At 45.8% G+C, this 10,977-nt stretch overlaps 1 protein-coding gene across 2 annotated transcripts in view; it reads left to right on the top strand.

The window, feature by feature from the left end:
- The first annotated feature begins 8,227 nt into the window (after positions 1-8,227).
- Positions 8,228-10,977, top strand: part of ZNF148 (zinc finger protein 148) — a 39,759-nt gene continuing 37,009 nt past the window's right edge. The window contains exon 1 of one of the 2 annotated variants that reach the window (XM_068687576.1): positions 8,228-8,638. The gene's annotated coding sequence lies outside the window, so the exon portion shown is untranslated. The remainder of the gene's footprint in view (positions 8,639-10,977) is intronic. The other variant, XM_068687575.1, reaches the window with a different exon arrangement.

Genomic DNA, 10,977 nt, shown 5'->3' with positions numbered 1-10,977 from the left:
TCAAGTTTTTCTTAACGTGCACATGCAGCACCACATTCCTTCCAGAAATTGCTGGCCTCTTGACATTTGTGTTTTAAACAAATTTCTGGCTAAACTGCTGGCATGTCTCTGATGTGTCCTTGAACTGTTGGCTCTTGTTCTGGGATCCCCCTTCAAGTTCAGTTCTTCATAGGCGCTAGCTGAAATGTATAACATTGGAAGCTAGTGGTTGGAGTTACTCAGTAATAAGTAGATTTGTTTGTTAAGTTAACTTTGGATAAGACTTTGCAGTGAAGACCTTTGCCCCTCTGTTTATAGATACTGTCAGTGCTGTCATCCGGGTTGGAGATCGTTTGTCACTGCTCATTATTGGCTAAACAAGACACACAACCAGCTAGATACACCTCCTTGATACACACACATTCTGTTTTCTTAGGATGATAACAAGGCCATGATTTTGCAAAGGCTGTTCAAGTTGCTGCTTTGGGGCAGAGCACTTTTTTGGGTCAGGATATGTACAGCTTAGGGCTTGGGTCAGACCTCTCCTCTGTTCTTTCAACCATGGCCAGTCCTCAGCCTACTGGGGTGGATAGTGTCCTCTTAAAAACAAGCATTCCCTCTGGTTTGGGGGGTGGCAGCTGGGCTGGGTTTGGTGGCTCCTGACCCAGTCCTTCTGCTCTTGGGAGCACAATGGATGGTTGTCTCCTGGACTGAGGTTGGTAACACATTTTCTTTCTGAACCCTTTTGTTTTCAGCATCGATGCTTTGGATGTACCATAGCAGTGAAGCTCCATATTTGAATCTCTTGTTGTGCATTTTATTTTTATTTTTAGTGTTCTTTTTTATTATTATTTTATTTTTTAGTTTGGACTAACCCACCTTCAGTTTGATAGTTTGGAGAACGTCCCTGTATTTGGTAGTATGAGAGAAGAAGAACAGAAGTCACTGATCAGTCTGTACCAGACATTACTTCATGTACTTTTATTCTGTCTCCATTGTTTTTTCTCTGAAGATAATAATCCCAATCTTCTCCATCTTTCATGAATTGCCATGCCCTTGCTCCTGCTTGCTGTTCTTTGAATCTTCTGAAGTTTCCAGTCTCTTTGAGATGGCTGGTCCACAGCAGTCTGCCTGAGATTGAACCACGTTTTTTCATTGCTCTTCATCCTATTTTATCTGCTTATAATCTGCTCACTTATTTTACCTGCACACTGAAGGGATGAAGTTATAAAGGTTTCTGTTGCACAATGGAAAACAAAGCTAGGTGGCACTTCAGGGTAAAGGTGATGAACTAGGTTACTTCGTAAAGCATTCCCTTTATGTTTATCCAATCTGTTCCTAAAGACCATTCACAGCCCTCTAGGCTCTCCCAGTGTTTTGTGACCTTTGCTATTAGAAAGACAGAAAAATACTTAACCTAAAGAAAGCTTCCTTGCTACAATTTACCTGTACAGCTCCCATGGGCAGGGAAAACAGCTTTTTCCACTTGTCTGTGCAATGGCCTCTTACATATTTGAAGACTCCTATCATGTTTCCCCTCTAGCATTCTGCTTGGGAACAAGTGCAGTTCATTTAGGCTTTTTTAGTCATGTTTTCTTCATCTCTTTTCATTCTCACTGTCCCCTCTCTGACTGGGACATGTATTTCCTTAGCTTCATGCCCCAGACCAGCCACAATACTTACAGCTGACATTTCAACAGCACAGCATAGACTGAATGAGAACAAATCCTCTGAGTCTTGCACACTTGCCAGTTTGTATGTAACAGCATAATGTGAATTTTTTTGGTGACTGCATGACATCAGTTCATGTCCAGCTTGTGAGTGACCATCTTCTGCCCATCTTCTGAAATATCGCTGTCCTTCAGCTCCTCAGCTGATCCAGGCCTTTCCCTCTATCCTTACCGAGAGGAGCTCCAGCTTCTCCAGCTCGCTCCTAGCTTATCCGAGGAGGTTGAAGTTGAACCTGGACACCAGTCATTGTCATGGCCATCTCCAGCTTGGTGCAATCTGAAAATTTAGCAGTGTTCATTCTCTCGTTGAAACATTGAATAGTCTGGTCCAAATCTTGAGCAGTTTCATTCAATGCATCCTTATCCTTTGAAAGAAAATCAGTTGTAACTACTTTCAAGAAAGGTTTGCTAATTAGAGAAAATTCATCTAGTCCATTTCCCATATTTTATGAGAAGGGCACATGACAAAATTGCTTACTGACAGTAATAATTTACCTTCTAGCTTTTACCTGCCAAAAAGAAACCCCACCTGAAGCCATAGCTCAACTATTTTTTATTTGTAAGGTGTGTTAGCAGGTTGCCTGTTCTCCCAAATGAGCAGCTTCATACAGATGCCATGAACTTTTTTGGTTGTTGTATTGTTTGTTCACCCAGCTTTTTTGAAACTCCCTCAAGTCTCCTTCACTCCCCTTGGGCCTGGTTAACTTGGTAACTTCATATCTCTGTTTTTTGTTTATATCTATCATATCCCAGTTTACCATTCATCGCTTCCAACCTGTATTATAACAACCAACATGAGATGGATTTAGGATGGAAGACTGATACCCTGATCAAAAATGACCGTCTAACCCTACTTTCCACTTTCTGTCTCCTGGAATAAATTCTGGCATCAAAAAATGTCAAGTGTCTTTTGAAAGACAAAGTAAACTTTTTATTTTCCTTTTTCCTTATCCTTTTCCTTACTTTTCTGATACAATCGATAATTCTAAGAACTTCATTCATAAAACTTTACTTGTCATAACACGATCTTCCAAATATTTTGAAAGATAATTCTGACTGGTTTGTCAGATAGGGATGTGTGGCTGCGTATTTTTGCAGGCAGACCAGCTATTTCAGCTTCTGACAGCCACTAGGTATGCTGTGATTTGAAGAATTGCTAATAGTCTCTTTTGTTACAATATTTCTGTATTATTCAGATGCAATTTTGAGAGCATTACCAGAAAAGACCAATAAAAGGAGGGCAACTCTGATGTTTTTGATTATGAAACTGCAAAACCCTAAGGTTTTCAAAGCCCTTTCATGCCTTTCTCATTTTCCTCCTCTTCACTGCCAACTGAAGTTTGAAATTTTCCTTTCTACTGGCTTTTGTAGATTCAGATTTCCATACTCTGTTGGCTTTCCTATTGGCTCAAATAACATGGAAACTTCCCATTTAGCATAATGGCTTGATCCTTGTCCCTGGTGGGAATGTACATCATCTTGGACTTCATGGCTTTCAGCAGTATCCATGTCATCTCCACATGGTGATTTTTTTTTTTGTAAGTTTTAACTTTGAATGTCTGGTTATAAATATCAATATCTCCCAGCATTATCCCAGTGCAATGAAGTAGTAATGCAAATGTCCCCCACCTGCTCTTTCAATCTTTGAGTTTTGCTTTAAATTGGGTTAGACTCATGAAGAGGTGTGGTTCTGAATTTTAAAGCATAGTAGTTCCTTGTGTGAGCTCTCTGTGCATGTTTGTTGGTTTGATGCAACCTACAACATTTTGTGTCAGTGAGTATATATTAAAGTAGATATAAAGTAGCTGCCGTATCTTGTCTCACATCTACAGCAAATAACCTTCCCTTACGGACAAGCCTTTAGCTAATGCTGTCTTTTGAATTAGATTCACTGTAATAGTTCAAACTAAAGAACTCAGCTGCAGTGGGACACTTGGGAAAGATTAAGATGAATTAAGTAAAGGTGTGACATTAAATTGCATTAGTTAAAGCCCACCAAATCCCTGTGTGGATGCTTTCCCTTTAACACATAAAATACATGTAGTTTCCTTTGCATTTAATTCTGAAAGGCTTAATCCTAAAATGTTCACACAGGGGTTTAAGGCCCTTTTCCTTTTCCAACTTCAGTTAATTCAACTTAAATGTCCTAAGTAGACAGGGGATTTCAGTTAAGAGCAGGTGGGTTTCTGCTCTGCTCATGATTTGTGTTTTAAGGCAGAGAAATTGGTTCTCTAAATTCTGCCACGTTGTGTCATTTGGACAATTTATGTTAGGCAGAGTACTACATTATCATCATTTTTGTTGCTTTTTCTGTCTGTTAGGCATCTCGGCATGGGACATTAAACATCCTCTCTTCTTTTAATCTGGAGATTTATAATGTTAATTTTATAGGAATGCCATGTGGGACCAAGTCAAATATATTACAGATATGTGAATGTCTTATGTCTACATAAAACTGTCTTGACTGACGCTGACTTGCTATCTTTCTTTGTTTCAGACAGGTACATCTCATATCAAACTATTACTTTTCATTTTATTTGGGATTTTTATGATGTCTTTGGATCAAGTTTTAAAGCACTTCAAGATACTGCATTTCTGTAAAATAAATGAATAAGTTGAGTCAGGCATGTTTGTGGCATTAGAAACTAATCCGATATTAAGATTTCTTCAGGGCTTCAGTACCAGTGTTCCCCTCTGAAGAGATTTAGGAGCAGAGAAGACTTTGGAAATGAGGAAAAGGGCTAAGTCACTTTCCTTCTGACCAATATTTTCTGTAATGCATTTTTTGTTTGCAGGCATCAGATGCACAGGTATTTTCAGACATACCATAACACATTTATTCATGTCAGGACAGCCATGTGACTGATAGCAATGTGATTGATTCCAGATCTGCTAGGAATATAGTGTAATGTAGCTTCAATTGAGTCAGGCTTCTGTAGGATCACGAGCTGAAAGCCTGCTCTTAAAAAATGATTAAAACGCAAATTCAATCAGGGCTGTTGAAATAAATAGGAGCAATTTACAGACAATGTGAGTGGATACTCAGACAATAGACACATTTAATTTTCTGCATTGAGTATTTGTGCTAGTTAAATTCCCAGTGAAATGACTGAATTGAAAAAATGGATGGAAGATTTTCTACCTTTAAATAGCAATTGTTCCCTGATTACATCTACTGCTGAAATGTCAGGTGGTGTTCATCTAGGCATTTCTGAAGCACTGTTCGTTGTATCACTTGCACAAACTAGTATTAACTATGTCTACAGCACTTTTAATGGTCCAAGGAAGAAGGAGAGAAATTGAAGAAGGCATTTGGTTTTATTTCTGACTCAATATCTGATACCTCCATTTAATTAAATGGGATATTTGCATTTTTGAAGCTAGACATGCTTGGCTCTTTTGCTGAATGGGGAACAAGGCATAAATCTACGAGGACCAAACTGTGTTCATCTTCACTGTTGCGGTGACAACCCAATTGCAATAAATGTGTTTATACTTGCTTCGCTGTCCATTCTGTGTTTACTACTAATTATGATTACCATTTCTTTATTACAGTCACTGTCTGATTCGGTGCTCATTTTTGTCAAAGGGGTTCCAGGCAAAATTGTAGGTCATAGCTAGCATGAAGACTGGTGAGACCTAAGTAGAACATGAACATCTTTCAGCTAGTGTTTGCCATCTACAACTTATGGGTATGAACATTGATAACCTCAAAAGTTTTCTTCTTTTGAGATTTCACATGGTTACAAAATACCCAGTAAGATGTTGATACTTGATATGAAGACTGCTTTTCAGATTTCCTTTGACCCTATCCTGTAGCCATGTAGAGACATGAATAGTTGGACAGAATTTTTTCCACTCAAGGAAAGGCAGTTGTTTGTGTTTGAAGGAATGGGACTATAGCTGAATGGCATCATCTGCATGGGGAAGGGGAGAAGACAGATGTGTTTTATCCTTGTTTTACACCAAGAAGGACAGAAACGAAGCAAGGAGCTTTCATCCCAGACAGAGTCAATAGGACAAACCACATCACTAGGTTTTGTACACCACGCCAAAGCCACAGGTAAGCTATGTGGACATTCACATCAGGCACAAAGAAAACCAACACCCTACCCTTGACGTTAGTTGATTCACCTCTCTCTGTGTGCTACACCATCAGAGCAGAAGGCCCACACTAATGACATTTTCAAGCAAACAAAAATATTTTTTGAAAAACTGTATTTTAAAAAAGAGTTACAATGGTAAAGCAAGACTTGGAAAACATAATTAAGAATTCTGATAGTTTTAGATACTGGATTTTTCAGACTGTCTAACGATTAGAAGCTCAGGCTTGATGAAGTCAGACAAATATAAAGGCGTAACTTTGTTAGGCTAAGCAGTCATCTCAATAGCATACCTAACTCGTAGACTTCTCACTCCAATTCAGAGTGGACCTGTCCAGGTTAGCTTTTGCTTCACTAGAAGTTCCTATCCTGATGCAGAAATTCTCGAGTGCAATCCTTCAGTTCATCAATAAATGAGGTTAAACGAGGTGGTTCTTCTTGCTCTGCACAGTTATTTCTGAAGTCCCTTCCTGTTTAAGACCTTTCAAAACACACACTCTCCAAAGATTCTTGGTAGCTATTCTTTTTAATATGTAATTTACGTGTGGTTCCTATTCCTCTTGGTCTCTGGGTTTATACAGAAAAGGGAAACATTATTCTTTTTATTATATCCATTATTTTGCACCCCCAAATAAAATAAAAGAAACTGAAATGCACCCTACTCAACAAGGTATGCACGCTGCCTTTTGGAGGGCTTTTCATGGGTGGGCAGCTTCTGGATTTCAGAAAGGAGAGGGAAGACTACGAAATTTTTCCCTAGGAAAAAGTAGTCTGTTATTTCTGGAGTCACAAGAAAAAAAAAAAAGTCAAAGTGCCCCTTTAAACTTGTCAAGCTCCAGACTTTTACATCTTTGTTATGTCTGAACATCAATATTAATAAACACTACAATATTAAATGTGCATCAAAACACTAGTACAAACAACTTCAGTGTAACAGCTGTGTGACTTGGTGAGAAATTACCATCATTTGAAAATATGGGTGTCAGGCAAGGGTAAAGGCCCAAGGTCTGCAATGCCCTGTAACCACACCTGCCTCGGCATGGGGGACTTTCAGGTGAAGAAATCACCATCAGATTCTCCCAGATGTAGGTGCTCAGTTCCTCTTAAAACAACAACAGAAAACTCCACCCTAACCCAAACCGACATTTGAAAATTGGAGCATGTCTTGATTAAAGTTGTAGAAGATTGGTAATAAACAGAAACTAAATATGCTGAGTCTTACTTCTTTGCTTTAAATACAAGACAGTCTTCTTATTATATTGTTAATTGCCAAACAAAATTTTTGAAAAGCAGGCTCCAATTGATGTGTCCTTGGAGAAAGACTTGTGCTCACCCTGCAGAAAGCTTTAATTCCTCAGTGTATTTTAAAACAAGGTTTTAGTGCTGAGCTTCCTGACTCAGACCTAATGAAATTCAAAAGATTTTTTGACAGGTAAAAATGAATAGTTACTAAATTAATTGTCTTTGAAGGAAAAAAAAATATATCAAAGCTGCATAAATGTACAGTTTCTAAACTCTATTTCTGGAGATTAAAAAGTTTCCCATTTTATTCAGCAAGCAGGTTAACGACGCTTCTTGTGTGTATGTAAAGCTGTAAACGGCTGCGTGAGATGTAGGCACGTTTTATTAACTCCTTCCTCTGTTCATAGAGTAGTCGGTGCAATTATTTTGAAATATAGCTATTGCATAAAGGCAGGGCAGACCTTCAAACTGGGTCTTCATGTCATTAATACTTTCTTAACGCAATTTATTACAGCGCAACGAAATGGCACAATCTCTGACCAGCGTGAGGATGCGGAACCCTATGAAGGCGTCTCGTTAAAGGGAGGTGGGAGCCCTACGTGGGGTCTTTTGGTGCTGTTGGCTCCCCAAAAAAGATGCACCTTCATCCTAACAGGGCCTGCATGAGGGCTGCGAGCCTCGTGGTGGGGACAGGGCGATCCTGGAGGGCAACCTGGGCACAGCCGAAGTGTGGCAAAAAGCTTTGTGCTGCAGTTGGGTGGCTGCCTCACTGAGCCCTACAGAGCTGGTGAGCGTCACCCAACAGCACCAGTGGGGTTGGGAGCGACCTCCACGAGGCCAACCGTGCCCTTAGGGCCAGCGTCACCCACTCAGTGCGTCCCCAGGGAGCAGCTCCAGTCTCCCCTTGGCCACCCCCAGGGACGGTGACCCCAGCACCTCCACGGACAACCCCTGCACGAAGGGGTCCCGCACAGCGTCGCGCCCCCCTCTCAGCGCCCAGAAGCGACACCCGGCGATGCAGCGGGGCTGGGGGCTTCGCCTGGAGGACGCTGCGAGCGCCCAGCTCCGGCTGAGGAGGCAGCGAGGCGGCGAGGCCGTGCCCCCCCCCCCCCTCCTCCTCCCTCTCCCCTCAGGCGCTGCAGGGCCGCCATGTCACCCCGCCGCCCGGCACCGCCCCGGGCTCGGCGGCTCGGGGCCGGCCCCCGCGGGCAGGCGGCCTCCGCCCGGGCCCCGCTGCTGCTGGCGGTGGCGGCGGCGGTCCTCCGGGCGCCTTTCCCATGCTGCACCGCGGCGCGGCGGCGCTCTGTCGCTGTCACCGCCAGCAGGAGGCTGAGGGGAAGGCGCCGATCGCGCCGCCGGAGCCGGAGCGGGAGCAGGAAGGGGCCGGAGCCGCCGCCGCCGCCAACTTCCCCTCGGCCTCCCCGCGCCCCGCCATGCCCGGGGCCTCCGCGCGGCCGCTCTGAGCCGCCCCCTGCAGCCGCCGCCGCTGCCGCCGCCTCGGCCCCGGCCCCGGCCCCGGCTCCGGCCCCGGCCCCGGCCCCGGCCCCGGCCCCGGCCCGCCTTCTCCTCGCAGCCCCGCGGCCGGTAAGTGCCGGGCAGGGGGGAGCCGGGCCCGGCCGGCGGGGAGGGACGGGAGGAAGGGAGGCAGGGGCGGCGGGGAAGGCAGGGGCAGCGCCGCGTCCCGCCCGCCCGCATGGGCCGCGCTTGGCCCCGCCGGCGGCTGAGGAGCGGGGGGGAGGCGGCGGGAGCCCCCGGGACCCCCCCCCGCGGCTCGCTCGGGGTGCGGGGGGCTCCCCGCGGGCCCTCCGGCTCCCCCCGCGTCTCTCCCGGTTCTCCCCCCTTCGCCGCTCCCCCCCGGCCCAGCCGGCCCCCAGCGCGCCGGGCCCCGCTGCAGGCCGCGGTGGGGCCGGCTGACAGGCAGACAGACCGACCGACAGACAAAGAGCCGGGGCAGCCGCCGACAGACCGACGGACAGCGTGTGTGTGTGTGTGTGTGTGTGTGTGTGTGTGTGGCCCCGCAGCCCGGCCCCATCCCCGTGCCCCCACACCCCTCGTGGCCCTATCCCCCCCCCCTCCTGCCCGCCCCCATTGTTCCCGGTGTAAGGCAGGTGAAGCGCGCGGAGTTGTGGAGGGTGATTTATTTTTTATTTATTTATTTATCTCCCCCCCCCCGCACACACACCTTCTTAAATAACCTTTCCCGAGTCGCTGCTCGGAGGGAGCTTTTGGAAGTGGCCTTTCTGCGGTGCTGGGAGCCTCTAACAAGTGCCAGGCGGGAAGGGCAGGGAGCACGGGGAGTCCAGCAGGAACGAGCCGGGCTCCGAAAGCTTGCACTCAGCTCCCCTGCCCTGGTCCCTGCCAAATCTCAGCTGGGATGAGCGCAGCAAAGGCTTGATTAAGCTGGCTTGTAAAAAGGGAAGGCATTTGTGTCGCGGCCGTAAATCACCTCTCCGATGGCTTCATCTTCGCAAAGTGTGTGGAGCAGCTCGGAGATGCTTTGCGCAGTGGTCGGAGACAAGTGTGCGGATCCCGGCAGTCGTGGCTTTGGTTTTGCTTTGAAAGTCTGCCGGCAGCGTGACCTGTGCACATGTGACAGTCCGGCCCAGGAAGTTTTAGGTGGGAGAGATGTTGTGCTGCTGCTCAGCAGCATCTTTGCCTTTGGTACCAGGAAGAAAAATTACAGAGAGCTGTTGTTTTGTCTCCACTGGGATCTTGGTTGCCTTGTTTATTTGCTGTACTTACAGATTTCAGCGAGGCTTTTCAGGCTTGCTGGCAGTATGTACCTGTGCCTGTCACGCTTACATATTTTGGAGTGCCCATATCAGATTTCTTTGTAAGCGAGACAGCTTTTGCGCTCATTCTCCATGCATTTGGTGATGCGTGCCTTGCGAAGACAAGAGGTGAGGAGGTAGTGCTAGCCTACATGTTTTTTTACAGGCGTTCTTAAGCTGTAATCAGAATTAGACCGGGTAGTGGTCGAACCCAGACGTGAAGTCTCTCCTGCCGCGAGGAAAGTTGCACACCTGCAGACGGGGTTGGTTTCCCAGTGCCCTGCTTCCCACGCTGGGGAATGGGGCGCTGCCGCTGACAGCTGTCATCTGCAGGAGCTGGGGCTGGGCTGGGAAGCTCCGGAGCTCCTGAGGCCTGGTCACACGTGGATCCAGTGGGATCTGCAGGCTCCCGATGCGGGGTGCAGTCAGGTTCATAGTGGGGGCAGGCAGCCTTGCTCTTGTTGCAGTGACAAAGGGGAATTCCACAAAAGTTAGTTCTTCAGTTGTACTGTTTCCCTGAAAGCAATTCTTATGGCCTTTCCTCCTGAATATTCAGCTGAATGTATGCGCGTATTCAGTTTCCAGAAGTGTTTTCTTTCTCGTTTCTGTATGTCTGCATGCTCTTCTTCCCCAAACGTGTGTAGGCAGTGAGCTCATAGAGCTGAATAAAGCTCAAAAGGACGAGGCTGACCTCTTGCACGCAGCTGGTACGTTTTCTGTCTTTGCTCCTCAGGCTAGGGCCTGAGATAACAGATGCACTTATAACCGATGTTTCTGTTATTGTTTTCCTTGCCCACGTGCGTTTAATTGCTGCTGTACTGCAAACATATTCTACTTATGGAAAATCCCTAATATAATGGATTATGAAAGGAAATCTTAAGTGAGTAAGTATCTGCGTGAAGACCACAGTGGTTAAAAAAGTACTGTCTGGAAGAAAAACTGCTCAGACATTAAAGGTTACGTTGCAGGCTAAATTGTTCACCTGACAGAACCTCCTGTAATGCTATTGTGCAGTTTCTTAAAGGACAATTTTCACTCTTCAGTTCAGTGTATTTAAGTTTATTGGTATTAGGATTTAAAGCTTTGTAGAGCAGGCGTTTATTCTAGAGAGAGTTGGTGTGGTAAAGCCACTGGGGGTGGAAATTCGTACTG

This window comes from Anas acuta, chromosome 6 (assembly GCF_963932015.1).
Source record: "Anas acuta chromosome 6, bAnaAcu1.1, whole genome shotgun sequence".
Taxonomy (NCBI): domain Eukaryota; kingdom Metazoa; phylum Chordata; class Aves; order Anseriformes; family Anatidae; genus Anas; species Anas acuta.
Note: the sequence above shows the minus strand (reverse complement) of the source record. Positions and strands in the feature narration are given on the sequence as shown.